Source organism: Lagopus leucura, unplaced genomic scaffold (genome assembly GCF_019238085.1).
Source record: "Lagopus leucura isolate 7727_CA_CO unplaced genomic scaffold, USGS_WTPT01 Super-Scaffold_100028, whole genome shotgun sequence".
Taxonomy (NCBI): domain Eukaryota; kingdom Metazoa; phylum Chordata; class Aves; order Galliformes; family Phasianidae; genus Lagopus; species Lagopus leucura.
The window spans coordinates 4,477,376-4,502,507 of record NW_024962279.1 but is presented as its reverse complement, the minus strand read 5'-3'; the positions used below and the strand labels follow the sequence as shown (position 1 = coordinate 4,502,507).

The 25,132-nt window shown below is 44.4% G+C and overlaps 1 protein-coding gene across 3 annotated transcripts in view; it reads left to right on the top strand.

Annotated features, from left to right (window-relative positions):
- The window catches only part of FOXP1 (forkhead box P1), a 337,019-nt gene that overhangs the window by 71,850 nt on the left and 240,037 nt on the right, over positions 1 to 25,132 (top strand). For 2 of the 3 annotated variants that reach the window (XM_042880831.1, XM_042880827.1), the window contains one exon: positions 8,459 to 8,569. The exons of the other annotated variant lie outside the window; for it this stretch is intronic. The gene's annotated coding sequence lies outside the window, so the exon portion shown is untranslated. The remainder of the gene's footprint in view (positions 1 to 8,458; positions 8,570 to 25,132) is intronic. 3 annotated transcript variants of the gene reach the window in all.

Below are 25,132 nucleotides of genomic sequence, written 5' to 3'. Positions count from 1 at the left end.
CTAATGCTTGGAGCAACACTGTGCAGCGTGCCAGCGTGTGGAGCACTCGGTAATGCTGCGTGCTGGGGAGTTCCTGTGCTGGGCACAGGCAGCTCAGTGGCGGCTCGAATATTCCCACTTGTGTTTGCATTTGGTGTCAGCTGCATGCACTTACATGGGCAGGGGCTGCCAACTATGGCTAGCATGGGTACTTAGTATTTTTGGGGATGGGGGAGCAGAAGGGATAGGTTCAGCATATTTGGCTGTGGAGTTTCCCCTGCTCTGGCTGTAATCAAGGCATTCCCATGAGTGCGCGCTGGCAGCGTAATGCTTTAGAGGTCCTCATTGCAGGGGGTGATGCTGGGGCAGGTCCCTCTGCATCCATGGGAACCCATGGCTGAAGGGGCTCCCCAGCCCGTGCAGAACAGCCATGCTCTGCAGCCCCCGTTCCTCTTGCTGCCCTATCAGCCCCAGCCACTGCTTCGCTTCGCACAGCTCCTGACAAGCAGGCAGAGATAGTAACTCCTGTTACTGCCAGACGGGGCCAGTGATTAGATAGGAGAGTTTCTCTATCTCGTTTTCTTCTAGATAGAGTATGTGGCTTAGAGACGTGCTCTAGCTTATATGTTTTCCTTCACGGGCGCTGAGCGGGGAAGCTATTGGAAATCTGAGGGATGAGGGAGGACTGAATATGGGTTTTTTATTTATTTACTTTGACGTTTTCTTTTAAACTACTTTGAAGAAGTACATTTTCACTGGTTTTTCTGTCTGAAAGAAGGCATCTAATGGCTTTTTTTTTTTTTCCACTCAAAGCTTTTAATTACATCATTGCCATCATTGGGCCCTTTCTACAACTCCCACATTGTTCAGTAGACACAGTGAAATGTTTTTAGGAACCTATAAAAGTCAGTAATTTGCATCCAGAGGCCGTGGTTGTAGTCAGCACTCAGGCAACCGAAACAGCTGCCTGGGTAACTTTATGGCCTGTACATGTGCTGCATCGCCGAGTGTGCTGCAGAACGGAGCCCAGCCACCGCTTCCCTGCGCCTCCCCCAATTGCACTGCGGGCTGCAGTCAAGGAAGGGATGCAGTAATGAAGATGTTGGGGCTGCAGGCTGGGAATCGAGCACCCCAGGGGTCTGCTGGGGCTGGGACCCTCACCTTGCTCTGTGTTGTCTTTTCACGGTGTTACACGCTCGTGGAAGGCTTCTGAGCTACTTTCCGTGTTGGCTTCCCTTGAATTATGACATATTTTTGGAGGTGAGCTTAGAAGTACGCTGTGTCTTTCTCAGTGCGAAGTGCAGCCCTGCTGAGTGGTTTTTGTAGCGGTGACAAGTGAGCTGGTATGAGGCATCGGGGGCTCCCCCTAAAACCAGCCATTTCCGAGGTAGCGAGCACCTCGTGTTGAAGAAACGTGATAAGTTCTAGGATGGGTTTTGCAAAATTGCTTAAGAGACTTTCGTATCAGTATAAACTTGGGCAATCAAAACATTTTAAGTAGCTTTGAAAATGTCACTGTGGAGCATCCTGCCCGTGGCTGGTCTGGTTGAATAAAAATGACTGAGGTGCTCACGAGGAGATAAAACAGTCTCTTTTTAAAGGTGATAGGGCAGCTAAGGTTTGGTATTTATCATGCAGAAGGACTGAAAAATGAATTGAGTCTGATTTTTAGGAGGGTAGTCCTAGTTCTCACTAGCCTGAGTTAAATTGTGGACTTTCCAGAGACAAATGATTCACATGCATTTTAATATAAGACTCTGAGTCTTTTCAGCCGGGATCATACCATCCCCATTTGCTTCTGTTAGGGCTGCATATGCTACGTTTCTACACCGCCCTATTTTTTGCCCATTTGAAGCATAAAGCTCCAATCCTGGAGTGAGAAATAACCCCAAGGATGCTGCAGGCTGCCTGTGCCTGCCACTTGGGTCTTCTGTTCTCAACACCTCCCAGATTCACCTCTTTCTGCTTCTGAATGTTACATCAGCATCAACAGAAGAATAAAGCCTGGTGCATGCATTGGGAAGCAAGCCATCTGTTGTCACACAGTGGGTTTTGGCTCTTTTGCCCAGAGAGGTTGTGGATGCCCCGTCCCTGGAGGTGTTCAAGGCCAGGTTGGATGGGGCACTGGGCAGCCTGGTCTGGTATGAAATGTGGAGGTTGGTGGCCCTGCATGTGGCGGGGGGTTGGAGATTCATGATCCTCGAGGTCCCTTCCAACCCTGGCCATTCTGTGTCATTCTGTCTGTGTCTTTAGTGCTCACCGATGCCAACAGGGAAGTTGGTTTGTCTGGGTGGGAAGGTACGGCCTGGGTGACCATCCCTGTGCTGGGGCAGGGTGCTGGGAGGGGTGGGGAGGCAGCATTCCCTCTGGGCTCACGGAGCTGTCTGCAGTCAGAAATGTGCCGTACTCGTCCGTAACCAGCCGCGTCGTGCCGAAACTCGCTCCTGAGAGCTGGGCCAGATGAGCTGGCAGTGATTGACAGTGCCTTCTCCTGCCCCGCAGCCCCCGTCAGGCTGTTTTTCATGGCCTCCAGTGTTTGCCTAGGTGGTTCCCAGCCAAGACAGGAAACTATTTGACTTACGGTGGTAGAGAGCTCCTCTCATGGTATTTACAGATAAAAGGGGAGGAGTTGAAAACCTTCGTCCGCGTTCAGCCCAATCTGATAACCTCCAGGGATTTTGTCAGTTCAAAGAAATTTTGGATAGCAAGCCAGTGTGCTTAACTGGAGCTGAAGCCGTAACCCTTGGAGGCATCCCATCCTTAGAAAAACCTTCAAATAACAAATGCTGCTTGTAACTTTTTTGGTTTTTTTTTTCTTCTCCTTCCTTTAATGTTTGAAACCCACTAGACCGTTCTAAACTTCTACACTTAGGTAAGAATACATCCCTGACCTTTAAAATTGTGTCTCTTGTAAGTGTTTATGGCACAGTGTTTATGATTTTGTTCAACAGACTGTCTGTGAGGTGGGAATTGTGAGCGGCTAAAAATAAGAAAGGTGAATTATATTTGGTATCTAGATGGTACAGTGTGGTTGCTAGGAATAGATTAGCACAGCAGTAGTAAAATGAGTGCTTCCTAGGACAGTTACCTCAGTTATCAGCTAGCTTGGTGCTGTGTCCTCTTGTTGGCTGAGCTCCCAAAGGCCTCTCTGGGTTGGAGATGGAAAGAGATGCTGTGTAATCTCTGGTTTTCAGACCTTTTGTTTTTCCTTATTTCCTGCTTTGGGGCCAGACAGTTATGTATACTGGGAAGGCTGCTGTGCCTTGGTGGAATGTGGATCTGGATGCTCTAAAACATCCTCATCTGCCTCTGAATCCAGAGCGAGTCTCTGTGCAGTCCTTCCTCCTCACTCTTAACCCTCTTTTTTTTCTTTCTTTCTTTTTTTTTTTTCCCCCTTGATTTTTTGCTTGGTTCCCCTTCCTGCTGGCTGTTAGAGACCTGGGGCAGGAGGTGGCTGTGCTGGGCACCATGAAGGGGACTGGTAGGACCAGGAGTGCAGTGCCAGGTTCACAGCTTCCTTCTGGATGCTCTTTGCAAGCCTAGAGCTACCTTCCACGTTAAATAGGCAGATTCACTTGCTGATTAAAAAGCATTGTTAATTTAGAAGGAAGGCCACATTCTTTCTCAACACCATCATTAATTAAAGACTAGGAAATTGCCAATTCACCCAACATTCACATCCTTAGCAGCCTGTGCTCACATAATTTATTGCCCAAGTATCTTAATGCCCAACTGCATGCTGAGGCCCGCGCACAAAACCTTGACTCCAATCTCATGCATTTTTCCTATGCATAATTAAGATGATTGCCTCTTTAAAACCTTGAGTATTTTTGGTAAAACACCTTTGTTTTTCTGAGGTTGGGTTTCAGATTGTGCCCAAACATGGGCACTGATTGTGGACGCAGTTTTATGAAACCGCGTCTAATCCTGTGTGCACGGGAGTGAATCATAACCCCAGATGAAAAGAGCTCCTTCGGGGCTCTGGGAGGAGAACAAACCATGGCACCCAGCACTCCTCGAGGTTGTACAATTATAAACTGTCTCAGGTTGAACAGAGAACAGAGCATTATGCTGGTAAGAGTAATGTAAGTATGCAAAATCCACTTACAGCTTAGACGCATCATTCATGAGTTACACCGTGGCTCCTAACTCATGGCAGCGATGAGTGTCTGGCAATCCCCACCATCTGGTGAACTCTGATGTGTATTTGAACAGCACGCTGTGTTAGTGTGCCTATATACAAGACATATTCACACACAACATATAGTGGCAGGGGAAAGAGAGAGGAATTATGTTTCAGCTGTGAATGACTTATATTTACTCGAGCAGCAAAGAAATAGCTGATAGCTCACGAGTGATCAAAGCTGGTGGTGAGTTATTGAGGTCTTTCCTCACTGTGAGGAAGATATAGCACATTTCAACCTGCTGTATATCCTTTTAGTCCAACACACACATTTTAATACTTATTTTTATTTTGGCTTAGAGGCTTTTCTCTTTTGCCCAGCAAGAGATTTTTTTTTTATTATTTTTTTTTTTTGCAGTCTCTGCTTCTCTGTCTGATGCCGATGCCAGAGACAGAGCAGATTGGGAAGCCTTTGAACACATTACTAGTTGAACTCAGATGAGATTTTTTGTATTGCTTGGTTGCAGGCTCCTGTGATGAGCATAAGGAATGCAGTTTTGATTGACATTATATACTCTTAAAGCAAAAGTGATCTATCAGCATTCAGGCGCCCACAGCTTGTTTTTCTCTTTTATGACAGAGAATAGCTATGTTGCAGTTGTGCTGCAGCGATGAAGGTTGCGTTGCAGTTTCTCTTTGAATCCTCTGATGGAGGAGGTAGCGAGGGGTGAGTCAAATCTGGGCCATTTTAGGTCACTCCTAACAAGCCGGGCTTGAGGATCTTCTCGGTTTCGGTTGCTCTGACTGTTTTGTGTTCAGCCAGAACTTCCTTTGGTAGACCGGCATTCTCATTCCAGTACAGAATATTTGTACAGATGACACAACCTCATTGTCTTCAGCTCTGGTCGCTTTAAAGTGAGTTTTTACAGTTAAAACATCCGCGATCTTATACCACAAAGAGAACTGGTTTGGAGAGAAAATGCAATATATGCTCAGCCTTAGTCTGGGTGTGAAGCACCTCCTCTCCTCTTTCCTCCTTTTGCGCAGCCAAATGTGAAACCTCTTCAAAATCAGTTGCTCTCCAAATGAGTTATTGTTTGGCCTATGGTCTCTAGAGAAGACAGGTGAGCATCCTCTGAAAGAAAACGCAGTTCTGCAAGTTCACCTTCAAACAGGGGAGTGTCAGGTGGTGTTTCTCATGCAGCTGATGTGTGTAGAACCAGGCAGATAGCTGGCCTTCCTTTCCGTGCCTGTGGGATGGGTGCAGTGCTCCTTACTGCCCTCACTGCATTGGTGCCAGTGTGCATCAATACATCTCCTGGGACATGGGAATGCAAAAGAGCCTTCAGATTAAACAGATTTGTTATTAGGGGCTTTGTAACCATTTGTAAACCATTTGAATCTCGCATAACCTTGGAGGAAGAGTGCTGAGATGCAACTGTTACAGCAGTTTTAAGAAACTATAGAATGCAAAAGCTCTTTAAGAGTCAGATGATGCTGAGCATCCTTGCAACTTTTTGGTGCCACCTTTTCCACCTAGCAAAGCTTCTTAGAGGGTAGATGTGCAACCATGGCATGCAGTCAGTCCATCTGGCGGTGACTGCTTAAGGGAGATCCAGTGATGAGCTGGAGAGGAATCTGAGGGTTCTCAGGGTGGGTTGCCCTGACCCAGCTGACAGTGAGTCAGGGGAACTTGCCCCATGTGGGGCTAGCTGAGGTTCTATCTTGCCCCAGATGCAAGTTTTGGAGATGTTCAAGAAGCAGTAGTTGGAAGAATTTTAACAGTTTTTTTTTTCTAGAGATGTAGGTATGTGGGATGCTGACAGTACATGCCAGGTTTTGGAGCTCAAAATGAATGATTAAATAATTTGTAATTAATGTAGTGAGTGGGAAAATAAACATCTGAAGATGGTAATTTTCAGGAAGTGTTTTTAAGACCTTCAGTGTTACATTTTCCATTTATTTAGGCAGACTTGGCTAATTGTTACAGAAGGAAAAAAGTTGCATTTTTGTGGGCAGTGAATGCCTCTGTGCTGGGCATGTCCCCAGTTATGTAAGTCCCCATTGAATCATTGGTTTGATGAAGGAATGGTGACTGAACGTGTTAGCTCAGCATCCCCCCCCCATAGCCCTCCTCTTTCCTTCCAGGTCCCACTCTTGGTGTTGTCCAGTTTCCGTGTCTGTGCCCATGCTTGATGCAATGTGCTCAGGAGCAGACGGATGGTGAGACTTCAGCCCCACCTCCCAGTGTGCTCACAGAGCCCACGTTTCGTGCCGTATGCATGAGCACATATCAGCAATAGGGCACACGGTGTTTGCTTTGCATGAGCCCCTCGGTCCCTGAATGAGAGCGTCGCTGTTTAGGTCAGGTGCTCCACCCCACATCCCTCCCTCAAAATATAGCGAGCGAGGACATGGCTGTGTTTAAACAGAGGAGGATGGGGCACACGTGTGTCGAAAGCCCTGTTTCCCAGTGCCTGCTTTGAGGATTTGGAACAGATTTTGTTAGCAGGTATGTCTGGTGCCATGTGGCTGCGCACCAACGTGACGCTCTGAACAAAACCTCAGCTCGGCGCTGCTTTTCCTCCTTTGCTTTGCGGCGCCCGGGTTTTGATGTCTTGCTTCTCAGAATGCTTGACGGTAGTAATAACGGAAACAGCAAAAAATGTCAGCTTGACTACTGTCTGCGTGTCGGCACTAGTCCAGGGAGTTTCAAAGAGATGTTTTATTGATTCTGTAATTGCACAGTAGAATGGACAAACTGAACTGCACCTCGGGGCAAGGAAAGCCCCTGTCTAAGCGGCATCTGTTGGAGGCATGCGCTGCTGTAATTTGGGCAGGGAATGCTGGCTGCACGGTTGGAACCAGGGGACTGGAATCTTGGATTAACCCTTTTGTTGTAGGCGATGGAACTTCCCTTCTTCTGCTCATGTACGAGCTGACTTTGGGGTCCCTGTTGTGCCAGCGCTGCTCCTGGGGGCTCTGCGTGGCTGTGTGAAGTCACTGCCTCTGAGCTCTGGTGTCCCCGATGCTAGGGCATGTGGCATTGCCTCACTTGCAGTATCCACCTCTTCCTAACTGAAAAACTGGTCATCATCTCTTATGAAATAAGGCTGCGTTGTGCCGCTTGCTCCTGGGAGCTGATAACTTCCTCTAGCACAAGCTGATTACTTTCCAAAACTGAAGGAGTGGACTGAGCTGTTTTGCTAAAACAATTGCAAATTAAATTTGTAAACTTTTGCTATTGCCATATTTTTTCACTGGCACTGGCTGTCTGTGTGCTGTGTCTTTAATTTGGTGAGAACACTAATCAATTAGAATAACCCATGGCAATGCAAAAGTGGTGGAAATAAATACAGAGAGTCCTTCACCTCGCTTGGAAAGCCCATGGAGGCTGCATGCTTAAATCACAAGTTATTGTCAATGGTTCTTAATTTTTTAGGCTCAATGCAGGGGTGTCCAGGGTTTCACCCTTGTCCCCTCTCCCTTATGGTCAGTAGACAGCAGAAGCAGCACTTTTCCCTGGGATGTTGGCTGCAGTTTTAGGGCAGGAGCTGGGCTGAGAGTGTGGGCACAGAACCAGCAGCTCCCGAACCAAGCCCTGTTCTGGGAGCTCCCATGGCTTATAATTAGGGCCATGATTAGGTCATTGTCTTCCCGAAGCTGAGCTGGAGCTTGGGATGTGATGTGCTGTTTGTTTTTGGAAGTTGTGCAAACCTTTAATACGTTGTTTTGAAATCTGAATATTAAATGTAATGTTCTTCTGAAGTGTTGCTGGGACATGCAGCACCATCCTGTCCTGTGCTGGATTTTAACGGGCTTTAAAAGAACATTGTTTTAAATGGAAGAAAGATGTGTACTTGACTTCTTGGTATTTTCTGTGGCTGCTGCTGAACTCCTGTATCTGGAACCTTCTTTATTGTAATGGCATTGATAGACACATGAAAACAGCAAGGAATTAATATTGAGGTTGATGAGGTAAAGGCCATCTTCGTTTATGTGCATTGAGGAAGTAAAATGGTGGAAGATCCCACCGGTGGGATCTGCTCAGCTCCCTGGTGGGGTTTCAGAGGCCTGTATGTTCTATGCTAGCAGGAAGGGCTGCACATGGGGCTGCTGCCAGGGGAAGAGCAGCTTTGTTCTGCATTGGGAAGAGAACGTTGAAGATCTGCTGATAAGCAAAGGAGGGGAACAGTACCCAGAGCGCAGCTGATGAAGTGGTCTCATTGCATCATTAATCCAGACTACGCTTTGAGCCCTGCAGAAAGAGCAGTAAGGTCTTGATGTAAGTGAGGTCTTGGTGGCGTGACTTGTAAGGGCAGCTCATCTTTACCTAATTCTACATTAAATTCACAGCCGAGGTACGGAAGCTGTCCGGCGGAGCAGCGCTGAGGTCGCTCCGGAGCGCTGATGGGCGAGGCGTAGCACGGGCAGCATCACTGTGCAACTCAGACTCCAAATTTGGAGGTAGGTTTGTTGAGAGCAGGATGGAAATTAAAATATCGGACTATGAGCTAATAGTTTAACATTTGGCTGAATCTTTATCACCTTCCTCCTCCAACTCTGACTCCTGTCACAGCGCTTACGATTTCAGTCTCGATCATCTGCCCCTTTCTGTTGTCGTTCTGTAACAATGGCGAGGTGAGCGCGACTGAAAACACAGAATGTGCACTAATATTTCCTGTGCCACATCAGATCACCAAAATGACTAAAGAACATCCTGAACGCTAAAATTCTCAGCACATATTTTCTGTCAACACTAACGCTGAGGTGGAGTTGCCCCAGCCAATCAGACATGGGGAAAAACACAGACTTACTGACCCAGAAAGAGCTGTAGTTCCCAATTTTTGCAACGTCTCTGCTCTGATTGGCAAGGAAAGGTGGTCAGAGTTGGAATCTGCAGTCGTGCAGTGCTTAGAAACCCCGAAGATGCTCGAGGCACTGCATACTGCGAGAGCCAGGCGTGGCCCTAAGGGCAGTAGCCATGGGAAGCAGGCGTTTTGCCAAAGCTCTGCTGCTGTCAGTGTGCTTTGCTGATAGAAATCATTCATGCTTTTGGCAGTAGTATCTGTATCTGCGTTTGTGATGCTCGAAGTCCATTGATGACTAGTTAAAAAAAAATGTGTAGATAAGCTGACTGTTCTTGCACCCAAAGCAGAATAAAGGGGTCAGTGCTGAGCAGCGTGCTGGACCCTGCTGGTGTGACATCCCAGTGCCAGCACCTCCCTCTGGAACAGGCCGAGGGAGCTCACAGCTGCGTTTTTTAACCTATATTTTAACCAACCTTTAATTAATTATTTCAGTTCCTGGAAATTTCTGCTTAGGATTTGATTGTAAGAGCCAGGTCTCCAGAAGATTAATTTGTCCTTTCGGAGTGCAGACAGACCGTTGCTGTTTTATAATATCGACGGTGGTTGCAAGGAGCAAGGAAGGATGCAGTAAAATACAGCCGTGCTGACAGTGTAGAAGTAGCGCATCTTCTTGCTGCTTGATATTTTGATAGAAACCTTTTGTCGCTTTAAAAACTGGCTGTGTATCAATATGATATGTTAAAAACAGAAGTAGGAAACTGCAGGCTTTTAATTTTTGCCATTTGAACCCTCTTACCTTGGATGAACGCAGCGTGTAAATTACAGTTCCCATGAGGTAAAAATCAGTCAAATGCTACTTAACCTTTCCTCTGCCATGTTTTGTGGTACGTTTCTGCTGAAGAGAGTATGTGTGTACGCCTTCATCTCGCTGCTGCGTGAAATTCCCGTAACAGCGCTGAATTTCTTGAGATTCCGATTCGAGGTAAGCAGAAATGCTGCACTCATAGAGGTTGTAGAGCTGAGCGGTTTCAGAAGAGCTGTTTGCCCTCCGTAGGTGAGGAGCTGGCACGGCTGCGTTTGGCACAGCAGCTGCCCTGTAGCAGCCTGGTGCGGTGCTGACAGCCGGGCTGAGTTCCTACCCGCTTCCATTGCAGCAGTTCTTTGCATGGGCTGTCCATGTGTTCCAGTCCTGGATTGGCATTTTGCAAGGCTGGGCTCCTGCAAAAGTTATAATTTTTTTTTTCTTACTGGTTTCAGACAAAGCAGTTCATGTATTCAGGTGGTTTAGTATAGAAAGTGACTTCTCTCCCTGATAATTTCCTAGTAAAAGAATCAGAAATGTGTCAGTGTTGAGACTTGACATTCAAAATACCTCACCCAGAACCCACTGTATTTCACAGAAGTAATTTTCTCTTGATTTGCTTATGGTCCACAGTGAGGTTGGCGCCCAACTCCGCACTTACATTCTCCACTGAACGCTTTTAGTGTGACTCTATCAAATGTTCCCTGGCGCTATTTGAAGACGCTCTTCTACTTTCAGGAGACCGTTTTTCTTCTAAGCAAAAGCAGAAAAGAGATTTGAAATGTTTTCTCAGTGAACATTTTCATTTGAAAAACAAAACAAGAAAACAGTGAAAAAAGGAAATTGGGGAAATGAGAAATATTCTCAAAATAGCCGACTTCAGAGTCTGTACAATATTTGCATTCTGTTAATTCAAGGGCTCCTGCAAAATGAGACAAAAAGGAAATAAATGATGTCTTTGTAGTGAGCTGGGGCGATGGCGCTGGGAACAGGGCTGGTGGGGCTGTGGCCAAACAGGAGCTGTGCGGAGCCAGGCGTAAGCAGCGGCCCCGACAGCCCTCGCTCTGCTCACCTACCTGCAGGGGAGGCTTCAAAGTCCAGTTGAAGCATTTAAGAGCAATAGTTTTAACACGTGGAGAAAGGAAATGAAATTTTCTCCAACAGGACATGGTTGGAACAACTACAGTGAAGGAAAGTGGACAAGTTGGTGTGATTTGTCGTGCTACAAAGGAGTTGGCAACGTGGATATCTTCTATATTTAATGGTATGCATTAGATACCATATAGAAATATTATTACATCTTGCAGTTAATGAGGACAAACAAATTGTTGCATGTGTTCAGTGTGGCAAAATAAAAGCTTGTGGAGGAAGTTCTTGCTTTAAATAAGCTCAGTTTCAGTCATAGTGGTTCATGTACCCAGGACCAAACTGTGACTTCTTGTTTTAATTCTCTTTTTGCCTCATGCCTAAGGCAGAATTCCTACTGGTGTCAATGACTGAGAATCTGCAGGTGTTCCTCTGGGTAGAAAATGAATAAAAATAGAGGAAGGGCCACGAAAATTGTTTTTTCTTCTTGTTGTGTACATTGGTTTTGATTCAGTAGAAGAGTTTTCCATGGGTTATGAGCACTGACAAGGGTGTATCGGGCTGTGTTGCTCCTCTCCAGTTTGTGAGCCTTGTACGGTTTTTACGAACAGCCTGGCTGGTGTATTTTAGCCCTAATACGGAGTGAGAAGCTTGGGCAAATCAGCTGCTTCTTCAGTGCAGAAAAAAGGGAAAATAGAGGAGGAGCAAGGGAGCTTGGTAAGCCTGGAACACACTTGTGCAGCCCTCAAGCACAGTGCTGAGAAGGGTTCTTTAGCTTGTAGAGTTGAAAAGAAAAGCCAAAATTTGATGTAAATCATTCAGACCTGCATTGATGTAAAGAGCTTTAACTGGACGTAGACTCCATTTAAAAATGGAACAAAACAAAATGAAAATGCTTGTACAGTTTGCATTTGTTTTAGAAGCAAAAGCTTAGCGGACTCCATGCGGTCTTCAGATGTGTAAGTAATGAAACTACAAAGCATTACTTTCTCTTGTGGACAGTCCCTAATTTTCCCCCGACCTCTCCAAAAGCCCAAGCAAGAATAGAAAGAAGTTTCAAATGTGAAAAAATGAAACCTGCTATTTACTGATGCTTCAAATGTGAAAACCCAGAACAAGATGGGGAAGTCGCTGGCTCTGGGGAAGAGTGTGGGACAGTCTGTTATTTCTAGGACTTGCTTGTTTTGGGAAGTCCTTCGTCCTGGGGAAAAAGCTGGGTACCAGAAGCCAAGGGTCCCTGGCTGTGAGGGTGAGCCTGCCTTGCTAAGCCATTTGCAGGTGGAAAGGCACTGGTTGTAGTGGGCAGTGCTGCCCTGCTTCAGTGCTGTGATGGCTCTGGGAGGAGGAGATGTGGGACTGGGAGACATGGTCCCAATGCGCGGCGGGCAGGGAGTCGAGTGCTGCAGGGATGCTGCAGAGCTGAGCTCATGTGTGTACTGAAGGTTTTAAGAAGCTTTCATTGAGGATGATGGAAGATGAAGAGCTGTCAGGGTTTTTTTTGAAGGGAGCTATAGAAGGAAAAATATTCTTGATTTTTTTTGTTTGTGACATGTCTGAAAATAACTCTGTAGTGGAAAGATTGCATTGTGCACAGAGCAGCAATGAAGCAAACTAGTTTATTGGTGTTATTTTTCTCCTGCAAACACTTCATTCCACACTGTTTGTTGGAGCACCCTTTTAGCTGGGACAGTTTGTGTGCATGAACTGAACAGAAGTGAAGTTGGGAAATCATTTGACCTTCTGATCTGTGTAATCAGCAACAGAGACGTACTGCAGTGTTGGTGTGACACAGCTTTAGGTGGTTTGGTAATGTAAATGAGGCCAGTAACCTGAGCTCACTATTTTTTCAACTCGGCTTATTTTCCTCTAGCTCTTTCCTCGATATTGCACATAAGGCAGCTATGCAGGTGGACTGGAAATGCCTTTTGCAGCTTTGCAGTTGTGTTGTTTTGTACACTAGAAAGGTGAGAAACTGTATGTGTTAGTAAAGCACTCTCTGAGAAGGACCGAGTAAACTAACATTTTAAAAGCCTTTTGATGGCTTAAGGAGAATTTATGGTGAGAAAATTCCAAGTTCTGTAGCCAGGGCAGCGCTCGTAGTGAAGAGGTACATGGCCGCCGTATGTACAGTAAACACAGCAATCTTAGAACATCTCTGTTATTTTGGGAAAATATTCAGACAATATATCAGTCTGGTTTTGAAACGGCTTCAAACATTTTACCACTGAAACCTCTAAAGCAAATGTTACAGAACATGCAGCTTGTCTGTTTATCTTCTCTAAAACTATGTGAAGTCATATGTGAAAAGCGATAAGAATCACAGCATCTCCTTTGGTTGCTCAACATGAGAAGATGATGAAGAGACGTTCTTCAGAAAGGCGGCCTAGCAGCCGGGCTGCTGGGCTGTTGGTGTGAGAAGGGAAGGGGTGGCTGTGACCTGGTGGGCAGGGGGAGGGCTTGGCTACAGCATTGGACCCGCACACATGCACAGCTTTGCGCTTCTGTCATCTTGAAGTTTTGGTTGCTAAACAAGAAAATTTCCCAAAGGTAAAGGAAAGTTAACACTTCTAAAGCTGCCTTACTCGTAAACAGTTTTTTTTGTGGATGAAATGGGGTCTGCAGAAACCTTGTGACAGAGCCCAGCAACGGGAGATGAAGTAATTGTTCCCACTTGCTGTTGTTCCACCAGAGAGGTCGTCCTACAAAGGTCTGGTGAATTCACGTGGAAAAGGTTCTCTCCATCCTTTGCTTTTTGTCTCCCTAGTAGACCCACAGAGTGTCTTTTGGTGATGAACTTGCCTCATTCCTCCTGTGAAGGCGAATTACAGGAGTGGGTAAGAGTGAAGTGGTAAAGTGAAGCAGGTAAATAGCTCTTTGGAATAGAAACACAGCCAGCAGGTGTTCTTGTGTGCTTGTGGGAAGTGCAGGCAGGGCTGAGGGGCTGAGGCAGGGCTCTTGTTCCCGAGGTAAGGAATGGAGGTTTCTCCCTTGCTTCGTGTGCCTTGAGGGGCTGTGTGTCCTGTGAGCTACACCAAGCAGCTCCTGCATGGGAAGCAAGGGGCATTTCATCTTTCTGGGGACCCACGACCAACCCTGAGCCTGGAACCAAATTCCCTCCTGGAATGAAAGCTCAGTTTTGTATGTTTTTAAATAGCACCATATATATGTGTGTATATATAATATATATATATTGTTTCTTGAAATTTTTAGAGAAGTGACGCATCCAATATTTTAATACTGAGAGCACTGTTGCTTTTTGTTATGATTATTGAAGCTCAAATAGAACAATCAAGCCCATATCAAGCTTCCTTTTGTGCTGCACCCTTTTGGAGATGCTGAGAGCCCACCTGATTCTCCCAGTCCCTGTGAAGGATGGGGTGTGCATGGGAGGCAGGGAAGGCATAAGGCGAAGTGCGTGTAGGTAATTGTGGTAGGAGCGTCCAGCTGTGCTCCCCATGGCTTCACCACCACTGTAGTGCACTAAAGCCAGTGGGAAATGCTTGCACAGGGGGTTTGACACTTTTTTTTCTTTTTCTCTGGAACTGTTTCTCTGGTGCTTATGATCTGGCAGCAGAATGAGTCACTGTATCAAAGTCGCAGCCAGGAAGGGAAAAAAATCGTGTATAGAACCTGCTAAATGTCGTGGACTGATGCTGTGTATAGCAATAGAAATAAGTGCTGTATGGCTAGTGGTGTGAGATTTGGCTCCACACCTGTGTTCTCAAAGTATACATGCCTTTAAAAGACTTAACCAGTAAGATCTATTTTTATTTCATTACTAGGAATAAAACATCAAAAAACAAGAAGAAAAAGAAGAAGAAAGATTCTCTTGGTTTTACCCACCTCTTGAATTTTGTAGTAATCACCACAATGATGGGCTGGGGAAAGATGTGTTTTTCAGCTTCTGAAGTTCTGAAATGGTGCCCCAGATGTGTGCAAATTGAAGTGTGTTCCCTTCTTGGTGGCATCACCATGGCTGTGATCACTGCCCTCTCCGCTGCTGTGTTGATGACCAGCTGGCAGCAGTGGATTCAGGATGGGCGCAAAGCTCCCAGGTGTTACAGGATTCTGATATGGACTTGTTTGTCCATATTTGATCTAGTCTCAAATTAATTGATGCTGTTGATTAGATTCTTTTTAAACGCCACTCACTGTGTGGCAAAATGTTATTCTTCTCCTGTATGAGTGAAGCATAAAAGGTGAAAGTATACAATTAATTTGCCTACACTTTCTTGAAAATTGTATGCTGGATTTCTGTGAGCAAATTATTGTTATTTACTGTGGATTTTGCTTGAATGTTTCAAGTCACCAATTATGCTTCTTTTTGGTGCTTAATGGCTTTTTATTTTTAGAAATGTAGTCAGTTCTTTTTTGTGAATCAGGGTCCCTAAAACTGATCTTCAGAAAGCACTGAACGCAGTGTAACCTCATAGCTCTGTTACTTCACTGATTTCATGACTACACACATCACGTTTAAAACCTTGACAAATTTGATGGGCACATCAGTGACAAGCTGCAGGGTCCATCTCCCCTTTCCAGTGGCAGTGTGGGCAGTGCTCTTGAAGGAAGGCAAGTTTATGGCTGCGTCCCAGTGAGTGTTATGCTCTGTTATAAATCCCAGTAGGGGTAGCAATGCCCTCCTGTGCTCTCCAAAAATGTGTAGAAAGGAAAGTCTTTGCAGTGTGCTGCTTTTTGGGATCCTCTTTAGATTTTAATGGAGTGAGTGCCACCCATTGGATGGCCCTTGGGTGACTGAGCTTTGCCTTGTTCTAGGGAACCAGAGCAAATGGGGTCATTGTGTTTGTTGTCTGTCTTGCTGCTCTCATGCAGTCTTCCACATGAAGATGCTCAGCTGCATTAGGCTCTGCACAGCACGTGCCCAGGCTGGGTGGGAGATGCTGTGCTTGCCCCAGCTTGGCATTGCCCAGCTTGCTGTGAGCAGTGTCACTGGTGCTGAGCAAGGGTGGGTGTAATGCCTTGCTGTCAGCGGGGTGACGGTCTCTCAGCTATGGGAAAAAAAGTGAGATTGAGGCCTATTAAATAGGTGTGTACATTATAATAGATGATTTGTCTGCTTGGTATAGACCATTGCTTAACTGCTGGTTCATTTAAGCTTTCATTAAATGCATTAAATGGTAGAATTGTCTCTCTGAAGGAGGGAACGTCCTTGATTCATTGCATTGGATTGGACAGGCGAACCTGGAGATATTCTTGTCTTTATTTCTTGGTTACAGTTTTATAACTAAAATTGTAGTTTCTTTTAACGCGATCTCTGAACTCCCTCTCTTGTCCTGGTGTGCAGGACGTGAGCTTATGGTGAACCACAAAAGGAGATTTGGTAAGTGCAATCTTTTCTACCTGGACATGCAATGCATTTGTTCCAAGCAAGTTTCCAAGCCAAGGAATGGAGTGTCAGCTAGTTCACGTGTCTTGAAAAAGTTCAAGAAGTGTTGCAGATCAACAAGTAAGAAAGAAGTGCTGTCTTGAAAGGCCTCAGGTTTCGGTTCCCTTCTAAAGGGTAGAGCAGTGCATGTAAGGTTGAGAATGTCAGAGCAGTCACCTGTATCAGCAAGTGAATGGGGAGCTGCTGGTGGTGAGGTATTCAAAGAAGCATGGAAGGTGCTGTCTGGGCACGGTGTCATTTATCTGACTGTCTGTCAGGTTCACTGGGCAGTTTCAGTTGCGAGGCGGGACTTGTTCTCACAGAAAACCTGTTCTCTGTTCAACAAGACCTCTGAACTTCTCAGCAGAGCCTGAGAAGCATTGCAAGTGTCAGTGCGTGCTTTGGCTGCTTCTGCAGAAGGCAGGAGACAGCTGCTGGGTTTGGGTCAGTGAGGAAGGAGCTTGGATGGAGTCTGCTGGAGCTTGGGAGTGCTGTCTTATGCTGAATGTACAACACTCTCATAAGGCCATGAATACCCTCACTTCCTACTTTATTCAGCTGCGCTTAAGAAAACTCCAGCACTCAGAGAGGAGCAAGCTGGGTCAATGCAGTTATCCTTTCCTCCCTTCCAAAACGTGTAAAATAGAATAATTGAAATGTGAGTCAGTCTGGGGTACACTGTGAGCCTGGCATCGCTCCTCACCCTGCACCTTCTCTCAGATCTTGGTCTGATCCGTGCTTGGTTTCCTAAGAGAAAGGCTAAAATGCATCTCATCAGAGGAGTAATGTTAAGGTATTGTAGCTGGAAGATTTACAAACATTTTTTTTTCTTAGTGTTGATGGTATTTCAACGCTTTCCTTACCTGCACACATACACAATCTTCATCGGTGGTTGTAGCACTGTTTTTAAATCATCCAGTTTTCCACTGTAGGTCATTTGGCCTAGGTCAAGTGAAAGTCTGTCTTGTCACTGTTGGAAAGTGCCTACATGTAAACAAGAGGTCCTTGTAACCCTTGAGGATAAAACTCCAGCCTGTGTTTTCCTGTGGGGGCATGTTTGTAACCACTTTGTTAGTAACTTAAAGCCGAGAGTCTTGAAATCTTCCTGTTTTGTCCAGTAGTGACTGTTTGCTCACTTTGTGCTTTCCCAGACAAGACTTTTGTAGGTGTCTCAGAGCAGGGAGTTCATGAACAGTTCTCCCCTGCTTTCATATGTGATTGATTTTAGTTAAGCTTTCAAAAAATGGAAATAATTGTAGAGGAGATAAAAGCAAAGTGGGGCTTTTTAGCCCCCTGTGTGTTAGGTCAGCGGTCCTGGGAGGACAATTCCTCAGTGCCTTTCCTCCAGCCTTTTCCTAGACCTGTGGGAGATGTGTTGCTAGAACATCGTGCTCTCTCTATCAGTAATGGATGTTGCAAGCACACAGATTTCCTCCCCATCAGTGTCCAGGTGGATATCAGCAGGAACAACTGCTCTTGGACTACTGAATTTACCTGTTCTTTTTTTTTTTGCCCTTCTTTTCTCTCCCATCTTGCCTCAGTCCTTTTATCTCAGCCTCATGATTGCTTATTGCTAAGCCTTGGGACGTTGAGGTCCCTATGAAGGAAGGGTTAATGTTGTTTGTTTGTCGAAGAAGGGTGGGGAGTGCTGCAGCGAGGCTGAGTTGAAAGGTACTACCAGGAAGTGGTTTTCTTGGCTGGGGAAGGTAGAAATGCTTTTAGCCTTGCGACCGAGTTGACTGGCTCCAAGTTCCACACTGCTGCGAGGTACCAAGTCCAAGGGCAAGGCCTTGTTCTGTGGCTTTTGTTTGGAAGAGCTTCCCAAGAGCTAGCGTATGATTTTCACTCAAAAGCTCGTTGTCATTGTTCACTTGAAGAAAGTCCTTTTGTTCCGGCCTTTTTTGCACAGTCCTCATCTGAAGTTCCCCTGGGTGCCTGGCCAGGGCCGCTCTCTTCCGTGGCCATGTGGACAGCAGCGTAAAACTTGTATTCAGAGACGAACTTCAAATCATGTGAATAATTATTTTTGACTTGGCAAGCACCATGCAGTGCTGTCTATTCCTCTTCCTTCGGACAGGAGAGCCATTTTGTCTCTTTTGGACTCTACAAATTCTAGTACTGAACGTGTTTTCACTGCACGGTGCTTGGTGTATGAATACAAAATGGCTGACAATATCTAAAGCACTAACTTGGGGTTTTTGGAAGAGTAGGAATTGAACAGTACCTTCTGATTTGACTGTGTGCTGTCAAGAGTGACCGTAGCTCTCGTATCTTGCCTGTATCAGGATATTTATTTAATCTGTGATGCAACTACAGTCATTGATGTGGTGCCCTATTGTGTTCAAGGCCAGGTGGGATGAGGCTTTGCGCAGACTGGGCTCACGGGAGGCTGTGGCATGAAGTTGAAACTAGACAGTCTGAAAAAAGGTCTTTCCCAACCCCGGCCATTGTATAATTCATAGCCTCTATGTTGTTTAATAATTCACTATGAGAGGGATGGGTTTGGTGGAAGCTCTGGTTCCTCTGGGTCCTATCAGCAAGCTACTTCTAGTCTTCGTAGTGCGAATGTTGCCTGCTGGAGGTGCGTTGGCTGGGAACAGAGAGGCACGGTACTCACCAGGATGACAGCTAGAAGTAGGTGAAGTTTTGTAGTCACAGTTAACAGGAAACAGCGGAGACTGTACCAAATCAAGAATGAAAGCAGGAGTGGGTGTTTGGATATCTTGAGAAATGGTTTTCCTTTGGTGGGATGAGGGGGTGGGGAATACACCAGGCAGAAGATGCAGAGATTGAAAGAGAAACTTTCCAGAATGGCAGCTTGGTGAATTTGGGGCATTGTAGCTACGGCTGGTATAGAGGACCTCATGTGAGGACCTCACGTGATGGTACTGTGGGTTAATTCAGTGCAGTTCTTTTTCTCCTTTGTGCAAGTAGTTTTCAACAGTACAGAAGGGAATTTAGGCCTATCTTTTGGGCAGTATGTGAAATCATTTTTTAAAAAATCTTTTTTCTTTTGTTCCAAAAAACATCATTGTGTTAAGAGTGCTTGTGCAGGCTTCTGTTCATTTTATATCACAGGGGTTCAGAGAGATGGTTGCCAAAATATGGCAACCTGCTGGGGTGTAGGTCCTTCTAGAAAACGCCAAAACTTGTGGTAATTTCAATGGTCCACAACCTCACTTATAGTTAGGGGGGATGATAAGCCTAAAGTAGATGCTGCAAAAAGAAGAGTGAGTGGTTCTGAAACCTAAATAGATTTCATTATTGAGTTGATTAGACAAACACAAAGGGCTCAGCATAGAACCGGGCATCCCTCTTGATGGATTGTAGCTTTCTGGGGCTGTCTGCATTGCTCTGTAGTGCAGTGCAAAAGCACTGGGGCTGTGGAGTGAAGCAGCTGGTGCCACAGACCTGACATCCACCCCATGGGCTTTTCAGGGGCTGACACTGGACCAGACTCGCTTTGCTCCCGAGGGCTGAAAGCCTGTGAGCTGCTGGGCTCCTGAAGCCGATTGACTTTCATCAGAGAGGAGTCCAGTTGATGTCTTCTGAGACCGCTCTGCGATGAGAATTAACGTGCATTAAGTGAAGCCTGCAGGGACATTTACACCAACATCATTCCCCAGATTTGAGCTAAAAAGCTAATGACACCTTTGGAGCCCATCAGCACAGTCTGATTACAGTCACTCCTGATGTGCGAATGTGCCAGCAGTCGAGCTGGATTAAGTGACACCTTTTTTTGGAACAAGCTCTTAAACTGCTCTTGTTTATATTTTCATTGCTTTTAGAAAATTCCTGAACGATAGAAGGGCTGTTTCTATCTGTGACACCCTGGCATCCACGCCATAAAGAGCACAGAGATGAGTTTTCTACATTCTTTCCAATCTCAAAGTTTTTTTCCTCACTTTTTCTTCCTGGTGTAAATGTTCTCCTGTGAGATCTTTGATAACATGGTATGTACTTAATCGCAGAAAGAATCACTTTCATGAAAAGTTTTTAAAAAAATAAATATTATAATCAGCGAAGGATCATAAATAACTTTTATGTCTAAATCAAGCTATTAAAAGCTTTTTTATTTTTAAGTAGATAGGGGAATAAAATAGCTGCATAGTTCATAAAGTGGTATACTATTACTGCCTGCTGTGCCCATGAATTATGCCAGCTTTTTACACTTGTGAAGTAAAAAGTGGATTAGAACTGTGATCAATGTATTATCCTATATTTCTTATTGTGCATTATATTTCCTTTTTGAGAACCTTTGTAGACTAAATGGCTACTAATGACATAATTACAATTGTTTGTCACCACCATAATGTGTGATTTCCTATCTCATCATGAAGATGTAAGTTAGATAAAGGAGGAGTTTTGGCAGGAAGACAAAGTGCAGTGATTTATTAAAGACCAGATGTGGTTGTTAAAAGCTTTTCTGCAGAAGGCTCAATTGAGTAATGTGAAATAGGAACGAAAGCTCTGAACACCGCAGTCAATGGTTCTTGGTGTGAGTGACACAGTTGCTCATAGGAGCATGACAAATTAGCCGCATGTTTTATTGTTGTGTACAAATTTATGTTTGAATTTAAACAGCATAAAAAGTTCAAAATTGCTTCTGCCATTAAGATGGATGTTTAAAGGAAATAATTATGCTGAAACGTAGCGGACGACTTGAAAACCTTGAATTCTGTGAAAACAGCTCAAGATCTTAAGTCAGAAAAGCTCAGGTTTTTGAAAGAAGAGGGGTTACTGAGGCAGTTGACAACAACAAAAGCGAGAGCAGTTGGGTTAATAAGCTTTATTTTGGTATGGGCAAGATATCAGTGCAGATCAGCGTCACCCCATCGCAGCACAGCTGAGCGCGGGGCTGTGCTGCAGAACAGGGCTGCTCCCCAGGAAGGATTGCTGTGCGCACAAAGGGCTGAGCACGGCGGTGTGTTGTGTGCTGGCCGTGGGCAAGCGAGGGGCAAAGCCTCAGGAAGGGCAGTTAGGGAGGAAAGAATTTGTTCTTCAGCTCTGAACTTCTGCACTGAGCGCTTCGGATGTGTTTGCAGAGGAGCTGCGCCCGTCCCACGGGAGCACGGCCACAGTGCCTTTCCTTGCACAGCGCTGTCTCTTAGCTTGTTTCGTGTTTCGCATCTGTTGTGGCTGTGGCTGCTTTCCACAGCGCGTGGGCCTGGTGCTGGGCTCGGCCTGGGGTCTGCTGGCATTGCTATGGGAGACCAGTGGCCAGATGCTGCCCTTGCTTAATTGCCTGCAGCTCGTTATGCGACTTGAGGCGCTTGTTGGTCTGCCAGCAAGTGGAATTCTGCTGTACTTGTATCTATAAATACAATAAATACATGTATTTCCATGGCAGGTACGATATCGTTGATTATTACTAATGATGTTAATAGTTGAAGGGATTTTACTGTGAAGAAGTCAGGCTTCTGAAGGTGTAAGAACAGTTTTCCTTGTCTTTTCTGCTTTCAGATATCATTCCTATATAAACTCAAGCTATTCAGGTTAGGACATGAGCTTCTGCCAAAACTTCATGAAGTGGGTTTTATTTGAAGAGCCCAGCGCTGCTCTTGGTTAGGCACACAGCTTACTGTGATGTTGGCTTCCACTGAACTCAGTGCAGCACAGGAAGTTTGAAAAGAATATGAAAATATAATAGAGCCCAGCCTTTTTGAGAGTCTCTCATCAGATTTGGGCCTAAGATTTTTTTTATCATTTTTTTTATCTGAACTGGTAAGCCCATCCCCTTTTATGAATAGAGTTTAAGCTAACTTTGAATTTCCTGTCTTCCTGTTTAATCCAGACCTTTATCATTGCTAGCAGACTAGGAAAAATACTATTGTCTCAAAGTCTGGGATAACCAAAGGTCCGGTTTGGACACATTCAGTTTAATGACTTAAAAGCAGCATTTTTCAAATGAATCTTTGTTTTCCTTTGTACTTTGTGGTGGTTTTTTTCCCCTGCTCCCAATGCATGTTGTTATTTTCCATATCGAGTGCATTTTTTTCTTTTCCCCTGGATCCTCTTTTTAAGCATTTTACTTTCTTCTCCCCAAAAAGTGCACTGCATTTCTACAGGCATCACGGAGTCTGTGCCAAAGTGTCAAGCCTGGCATTTCTGTGATAGAAATACCAATCCTGCATTGCCCCGCACTGTCTGTGCTGAGAGAGGCCACCTTCAATCTCCCGTAACCCATTTGGAATTCTGCTCCTTGACGTTGGTTCTCCAGTAAACGAGCAGTCAGAACAGCTGATACAGAGACTGACATGGAGGTGAAGCTGTAAGAAATCTGTGTTGCTTGTTGTATTCCTGTGGATGTTGAGTGTGTTGTTGTAGCTTCAGCCCTGGAAGTCACTGCGGTCTTTGGATTCTGAAGAAACAAGGCCCATGCAAACCCTCCTCTCTCCTCAGTCAGCTTCACCAGGACTTCTGGGAGGGATGGAGATCAATAAGGTTGAGTGAGAACACATTCCTGGGGCAGATTTTCTCTGAGCAAGGTTACCTGTAGTGTAACTGCATGTTTTTTGCTTGCTTGGGTGCCCACTTCTGTGAATTTGGTAACATGGTTTATACGTAGAGCTTGTCAGCCACACTGAAGTGATTCTGGGTAATTTGCATTCATTGTTAATTTTAGTAACTGCGCTGAGATTTGAATTACACTAATCAACTTTTCTTGTAATTTGTATAATTTACATACTGTACACACACTGCAAATGCAGGACTCTGATGCAAAACAAAGTTTAATTAGCGTAACAGGGCTACATCAGCTTTCCAAGTGATTGATTTGTGAGCGTTGCAGAGATCTGTGGTAACAGTTCAGAGCATGAAAATGTCCACTGTTTGTGTGGGCTCCGTTTGGCTTTGAGATGACTGTAAATAGGCCACTTAACCTTAACCAGCGCTGTTAGTTCATCAGTTCAATCTTCTTCCCCAAGTACCTGAGCATAAGCAGGCACTGAAACGTTAGCAGAAGCCTTGGTTTCTCTGGTTGCTTGTGTAGCACCTCATTGAAGATAGAGGAGTGGGTTGGGGACGCTTCACTGGCATTCATGCTCTGCTCCTGCCCTGCTGTCCAGTTTCTTCCTGCACATCCAGTTACCCTCCTGCAGGGCTCATGTGGCCCCTGAGGTGTGAGCTCTACCTGCGGACAGTGTGCAGTTTTTGGAGAAAGAGTTTGAAGTTTAGTAATTTTAAAAGCCACTAAAAAACTTCTAATTAAACTTCTACCAGATTGCCTGCAATCTCTCAGTAACTGTGGTCTTAATTTCTAACCTTTGTGAAAGTGTTTTTTCTTCTCTGGTTGTCTTACAGAACGACCTCTGTCATGCAGACTGGACATCTCATTTTTTTTAAGAAAACAGTATGGATTCTTTAAACAAAATATGTGGCTTTTTTGTATGTGGTATTTTTTTATATATGGATCTCTTCTCTGCAGAAGTGCTCTTGCTGTGTTAGTTATGACTTGGAGCTCTGCTCTGTTATCCTTATGGGCTTTTATAGCAGGGAGAGGTTTCTAATGTTAGTTTTTGTGGGCATTATGTTCATGCCATTCTTATCTGATTAGCATCCCTTGTACATTTGTATATGGCATTGGATGGGCGAGTGTAAATGAAATGGACTCTGAACGTTTTATGAGGTGTTACTCCAAAACTACTTTGCTCATCATTACTTAAAAGGCAGAGATTTGGCCTCAGGTATTACATCATGTGAAAACCAGGAGACAAAAACGGTGATCGATTTTTTTATTATAATAAAGTTTTAATATGAGGCATTTTTAGATATGTGTCATGAATATATGAGTCATGTATTTCACACCAAACCAAACCTATTATGATTATATTTCTACTTCAAGGGGTTTTCAGTTTTTAAATACTAAATTTAATTCTGTGGTTTAAAATGATTCACATTCAAATCTATTTTTATGCTTTATAATTAAATAAGAAAATATTGCTTGTACCTACACTTTTACTATTCTGGGTCGTATTATAATTATTTCTTTAATTTGACCCATAAAAACAGTCCATTTCTTCATTAGTAAATTACAAGGATATCGCAATAGAAAAATGAGTTTTGAAGGTGTCTTACCATATCTAATGGGAATTTTGGTTTGGGATTTTCTCATTTCTTTCATTTGTTCCTTTTGTAAAACATGAAGATACTTTCTAGGTAAATTAATCCCTTCAAAGGAGCAAATAACTTCCTTTTTGGAAAGGGTTATTAGAGACTTATTCGTTATAATCTTAAATACCACTTGTGTTAGGCTGAACAATGCATGAAAAAAATTACAGTAGTATAAAAAAAAAAACGGGAGGGGGGGAAGAATAACAATAAAAAAGAATTATTGCCAAGTGGAGCCAAGTATATTGCAGTTATACGATCGTGGAAAAGTGAGCTTTCTACTGGGAAAAACGTGATCTAGATTCCCATGAAATTTCTAAGTTTTAGTATTTTTGTAAATTAGGTTGTTCCTAGTTAAACAGGTGGCTCTAAAGGCTGGTTTCACTGTTGTTTTAATCATAGTTTAGTTACCATGGAGAAATATGCAAGTTAGCATTTATACACAGAAGTGAAATTTATGCTGCATAGATAATAGCCTAAATTTAGCATGACTTAAGTTTACCACTTCCTTAAGAAAAAAGATATACACACTTTATTATTATTCTATTGCACTATCAAGAAGTTAATTTCTTTAAAACATTTCAGAATTTAAAAATCTAATTGGTTTTGGTCCTGAGATGAGGACTGTTGCTCTTTCCTCCTTTTTGAGCTCTAGCTTGATGTTTATTTTTTTGGTGGACGTCTCAGTTTTTAGGTTCAGATGAGTATGGGTGCTCCACACAGAGCTGGTTCGGATTGTGCGTGTCTCGCACTGCAGGTTAACGAGGGGTGGAAGTCCTTAAGGTGTACTGAGGCATTTCAGCTGACTGACCTGGAGCTTACAGCTTACGGGCACGGAA